The sequence below is a fragment of the Prunus persica genome, unplaced genomic scaffold (assembly GCF_000346465.2).
Source record: "Prunus persica cultivar Lovell unplaced genomic scaffold, Prunus_persica_NCBIv2 scaffold_30, whole genome shotgun sequence".
In the NCBI taxonomy this organism is placed as follows: Eukaryota; Viridiplantae; Streptophyta; class Magnoliopsida; order Rosales; family Rosaceae; genus Prunus; species Prunus persica.
Genome location: NW_018027160.1, coordinates 12,151 through 18,507, shown reverse-complemented (window position 1 = coordinate 18,507; position 6,357 = coordinate 12,151). Strand labels below are relative to the sequence as shown.

At 38.4% G+C, this 6,357-nt stretch overlaps 1 pseudogene; it reads right to left on the bottom strand.

The window, feature by feature from the left end:
* Nucleotides 1–3,766: 3,766 nt before the first annotated feature.
* On the bottom strand, nt 3,767–5,703 carry LOC18778136 (annotated as a pseudogene).
* Between the last annotated feature and the right edge of the window lie 654 nt (nt 5,704–6,357).

Genomic DNA, 6,357 nt, shown 5'->3' with positions numbered 1-6,357 from the left:
TCAGCCTAGTGAGTACCATCATCCATTCTTGTTGAAGGTCAGGATCTGCTGCATATGCTCGCAAGCCAGTTGCAAGCAATGTCCCACGCTTCATTCCAACCCAAATGCTCTTCATCAACAAGCACTCTCATGACCTTAGATATTTTTTAGAGATATATGGGTGAGTATCACTGAGCTGCAGAGCACCCTAATTAAGACAATGAGAAATGAGCCGAGGAAAAAAGGAAAAACAGAAAAGCAAGCCTGAATGACTGTCAGAGGAAAGTAATAAATATAAGTTCATTGTAGCTAAACAAGCTGCCAGATTGGGTATTCCCTAGAAATCAGCATATGATATACTTACACCTTCTCTGAAAATTCATCAAAGTTACTGTAAGCCTCTTTATATTTCCGAATTATGTCTTGTATGGATTCTGAGATAAAGACATATATTGTTGCTTCAATCGCAGTTCCTTCCCCTGTAATACAAAATAAAGTGAAAAGGGAAACATACTAAATGAGAATATATATGAGACGTCCACATAGAAACTAGGTAATTGAGTTTATGACTTTTCTCCGGAACTTCTAAGAGAGTACATTTTCTCAGAAACATACAGATAAAACAAAAGAACAATAATGATGTTTAATGTTTATATGGTGAATAGAAACGCAGGGAAATAAGACGTGCGAAAGTAAGAAGGAAAGCTTGGTGTTGGTGAGAGATAAGACTTTGGGGGCATAGACATGAAGAAAGATGTGCAAAAGTGAACAAGGAGGGTTAAAAAAATAAAAATAAAAAAAGGGACAGGACCTTAAGTTTGACATTAGTTGGGTTAGGGTAATTATTATTTTTAATTAAGGGTAAATTGGGTTTTTGTTTGAAGAATGATGTGTCAATTTTTAAAGTCTCTTATATTGTAACATCCCACATCGACCAACGGAAAGGGGGTGATGTGCCTTATATGTACATGCCCGCCTCCATTTAGCATGAGGCCTTTTGGGAGCTCACTAGCTTCGGAGTCATGGGAACTCCGAAGTTAAGCGAGTTGAGCTAAACCAATTCCAAGATGGGTGACCAACTGGGAAGTTGCTCGTGAGCTCCTAGAAACAAAACCGTGAGGATAGAGAGGGGGGCCCAAAACGGACAATATTGTGCTACGGCGGAGCCGATCCTGGGATGTGACATATATTATATTTAATGAGGTGGCGTACGGAAGACAAAAGTCAAGTAGATCCAAGCAAAGGTAAAAGTCGGGAATTTAAGAGGAGAAATTGACAATTCCCTTGTTTGGCAAGTTAAGCCCAGAAATTATTAAATGACGGGCGGAAAAAATCGTGAAATTTGGAGCATCAAATTCCCGAGTTTAATTTCCAGCAAAATAAGTGTCATTTCACAATTTTCATAGTGTGCCATTTACAAAATTCGACAAACATAAATCCAAATATCGAAATCTTCAATTGCCAGAAATTGAAATGATGAAAATCGAAATTCTGTCATTTTAGAATTCTATGTAATTTTCAATTTCTTCATCCAAACGAAAGGTCATGTTTCCCTCTTATAGGAAACTATGATCATCATTTAATACACCATTCAAGATCAATTTGTCCCCATTAACAATTTAGAATTACAATTTTATCCAACAACAAAGACCCTTTGTAATTTTTTCTTATTTTTATTTTATATATTTCTAACTTGGGTATAATTGGAAAACTAACCAAAGTTTGCTTTCCATTATAGGGAGGAGATAAATGCACGCTAGTCTAAATACCTATTAGTATTACCAGTCAATGAAAGATTGAATTTCTTCAAAATGCTAAAAAGATAAATCAACTTTAATTTTAATTACCAAGTGCCAAAATCCACATATGGAGTCTAACTTGTACATGTATGAGTATGACACGATTTGTTTTATTTTCTCTTCTTTTTTGGCTTTTGGTGTGGAAAGCTTGCGGCCTTTTACCTTTTATTTTTGGACAAGTTATGTGATGTTTTTAATTTCTTACCTTCTCACAAAAAAGTTGAAAGTTTTAATTTCTCCCCCTAACAAATTTAATTAACAGATGAGTTCGTTTTTCTATTCCCCTCCTAAACTAAAGTTGGTTTAGAGGACTTTAGTTGGCTTTGCTAAAGACTCTTTTGTTATAAGAGGCAACAAGATGACATGAGAACAGAAAACAGATCACAATCTTAACTACTGTCTACACAATACCAACTAGAACTCTTGCATCTTTTCACAATGTTGGAAGAGGCGCAAGATCGAATCTCCCGTCTCCGTTAATAAATAAAAAAAAACTATAATTAACTTAACACAGCATAAGATAAATGTTGATTAGGAAACTACACTTGCTAGCGCAAGCTTTAGCAGGGCAAGAACAAAGAAACAAACATCATATTAGTACCTGGCCAGTGCCACCAAGGCTAATGGGCTGGACTGGAGTGGTGCCGTTGGTTAATTTGTAAAGAAACACCGGTGCTATTGACAGCGGGAGTGCCTAGGGGACCAACAATACTGCATACAAAGCCAATGTAAGACCAACTACAACAATTCAGAATAGAATAAAGTGCTCAGAAAATACCAACCCTGATCCAGAGCCACTGCGATCCAATTTCTGCATGAGAATTGCTCGAGAGCGGGCATTCAATGGTGTAAAATGTGCAGCTATCAAAGAGATAGTCCCTAGCAAGGTTGAGATGTTCTTATGCACCAGATGCTAAAAGTTATAGATATGAAAAGGTGTTAAAATTTGAACAATCAACTTTTCATCTGATTAGTCTACCTTGGCTTTGAGGATGGTTCCATCAGCACGATGACCAAGCTTAAAGTAGCCCGATAATGCTATAAAGTAGAAGTACAATTTAGATGAAGATGGGGATGACGATCACACTAAAGACAAGTGACAACAGCCAATGTTCAATCTGATCTACCTTTTCTTATCTATTATTGAAGCATTAAACCCCCAATAATGCCACCAAATGCTTTGTATTGTTTATTTAGCAGCCATGTTTTCTTTTTAGCAGTTATCTTTGAGCACAAGGAAAGTATTGTTTGTTGGATTCATCGGCATAAGCCGTCTTACACCAACTAACTCTTAACCTAATGGTGTTTCTCTTTTCAACGTTAAAAGATGTCTCAATGTTGTTAATAAAGATTAAAAAGAAATGTCCCCTTACAGAAACTCCATACAAATTACAAAATGACAAAAGAAAGTTCTTGCACTAATATGATTGACATATAAGGTTACATGCAAGTCACTATTATATATGCAGAGGAAGTATCATTGCATTTAAGAGATGCTGAGCTTTCCACAATCAAAATCTGCCTTCTTCAACCGCAAACCAGCCAGGATTGGAGATAAACATTTGTCCCTGAAGAAGTTCATAAATTTTCCATTACTCTCTTGTAAGAAACCAACCACATAAGATGTACTAATCAGATCAAAGCTTCTCCATCTCCTCCCGTTGGCATACTTGTTCAACCCCATCTCAATCCTCTCATACTTTTCCTTTCCTTCTTCACCCTCCTTATCTTTTCTTTCTCCCCCTGAGTTCTTCAACAAGGCCTCACCAAGACACCTTGCCAATACAACGCTGTCTTCTAATGCACAGTAGCCCCCTTGGCCAATGTCTGGGGTCATGGGGTGGAGCGCGTCTCCTGCGACACAAGCATTGCCTTTGCTGATGTTTCCCCAAAGAAGCTCCCAAGGATGCCTATATCTCAATGGAAAGGATATAAAAGCATCCAATTCGGTATTTTCTACCACAGCTTTTACTTTATCAGGTATCTTTCCGAGCTTGCTTAACATATATTGCTTCAGTGGAGCTGGGTTCTCTTCTAGTTCTTTCTCTACAAGACATGAAGAATAAACAAAAAAAATGTAACATACAGTTGCTGGTTTGATTGCAATTAAATACTACAAACACTTATTAGCAGCCAATATGAAGTCCTAAAGTTTCTGAATTGAAAAGGAAAAAAATTATCATCTTGTCTAGATGCTCAGAGTAACATAGTATGAAACATTCTATCACGGTTTTTTTATTTGTGATGAGATTGCGATCTGAAAACCATTTTGAAGCATACCAATATCTAAGGTTCTATCTTAATTTATATTTTTTTGCCCCAAGGATCTGTCGTATTCCATCCAAAAAGAGATGAAGTTATGTTATTGGTTTACACCCATCAAACAGACACTCTGCTTTTAAAAATGAATAAGTAGTCCCTAAAAAGTGAAGCTGTTCTAACGGCGTACATGTCGTAAAAGTTTAATTTGCCTTGTGGAACCAACCTAGTTAGGAATAAAATGACAAAGTTTCAAGCTTTGAGGTTAAAAAAAGCAAAAAGGTTTCGGTTCAATTGGGACAGTCTAGCAGGCCATGGCGGATCCGAGTGGCACCGACCCGTTATCCTTCCACTGCCAAGAGCGAGAGGTAGTCGTTGCTCTGTGAAGCCAGCCTTACGCAGTGCCCTCCACTCTAGAAACCCAGTGACCCAGAGCCTTCGCTCAAGCCACAGGGTTCAACTCCTGGCTTGGAATGGGCGGGCCAGAAGATAGCCAACCCGAACCCGACCAGCTAATACTGGGACAATGTTCCAGCACCTCAAAGCCCCCACTCGGGTTACAAGCTCACGTTGCTGAGCTCGGCGATCCAACTTCCTCCTGTTAGGTTTATGAAGTGTGGTTTTTGATATCAACCGAGCGATGTGGGATAAGTTGCAAGAGCGAGTGCCTCTTTAGGATAAGATCTTGGCCTACAGATAATGACTTGACTTTTGCAAGGGCTTTTTTAGGGAAAAATAGAGATAAAAAGGAAAGATCAGTATACCTTGGCTTTGAGGATGGTCCCGTCTGCAAGATGAACCAGCTTAAAGTAGCCCGATTCATCAACGGAAACCACCTTGGATAAGAACCTGATGGTGCCACTAGGGAGTTCATTTCAAGGCCATCCAACAACAACTTCCTTTTCACGCATCGAACTTCATGGTCTCCGCTGCACATCATGTACATTCTCAATCCTTTGAGCATGCTTTTAGCATCAAGCAAGACACTTTTAGCACTTATGCTATTGACAAACTTACTGCTTTCCTTTTGCCTTAAATGGCATCTCAAACGTTTGAAGCCCTGTAATTCTTGAGGAAGTCACATTCCTGTACATTCAAATCTCTGCAATCAGTTTCGTGCGTGCAAAAGTAGAACTTACTAAGTACCAACAAACATGTTAGGATTGATTTTGCGTAACTAACAGTCGAGATTGGCAGTCTGAGAACATAACATGTTAGGATAGTTGAAGGGGCAAGAGAGAGTGATGCATGGAGAGAAAATTACCCATCAAGTGTGACATGTTGTTGGCGAAGAGAATCGGCAAGACCAAGGGCATCTAAGGCCTTCCATGTATTTGTCCATGTTGTCAATGCAAAACCAGTTGTCCTCAAACTATCAGATGATTCCAACACCAAGCTTCTAATCCCCAGCCTGCACACAGAAATTTCAATTTTGATTCCGACCATGGTAACAAATATATGAACCATGAACATTAACATGTGATGTGTGTATGAGAGAGAGAGAGAGAGAGAACCTGTGAAGTCCTAAGGATGTTGCAAGGCCAGAAATTCCAGCTCCCACAATCACAATATCTGCTTCTGCTTCCATGTTGTACTTGATTATGCTCTGGAGACTCAGGCTTTCACTTCTTATACTTGGGTTTTGATACAGTGTGGAAAGAGAAGAATAAAGATATATACACAAAAGAGACCAATGAGAATGATAGATGACTATATTATTCATATTTGTGATGGCGGTCTTCAATGCTGACAGCAGCAGACAGTGTTTGGGTTTGACTTCCCTTCTCTTCTTCTGTTTTGACTGTGGAGGCAAATCAAAATAAACCATGGGTTGTTTCAAGTTTAAACCCGCAAGATAATCATCGGGAACTTCTGCTCTAGTTCAGCTTTTTCTTATGATTGTATAATGGAGGAGGTGCATGATGACTTTTTTGAATCCAAAACAGTTTGGCATTCTCTCTTGCAAAATAGTTCCAGCATCCAAAATACTTTTTCTCAAGTTGCAGAGTATAGCCGAGCGGCTATACTATTTTTTTAAATCTGAAAAAACCGAGTACAGCCGCGCGGCTAGAATATTTATAATTAACAAAGACCCTTGGCGAGTATTAAGACGCTCATGTGTTTAAAATAGGTATAGCCGCGCGGCTATACCATTTAATATAGAAAAAAGGGACCTCTTATCTTTTCTAATTTTCCTGCATCTCTTTTCTTCATTTTTGTTTCACATCTCCCTCTACCTTTTCATTCTTTAATCGAAAAACATAAACAAATCATATTTATTTTTTTTATTTTTTTTTATTTCGAAAAAAAAAAAGGAACA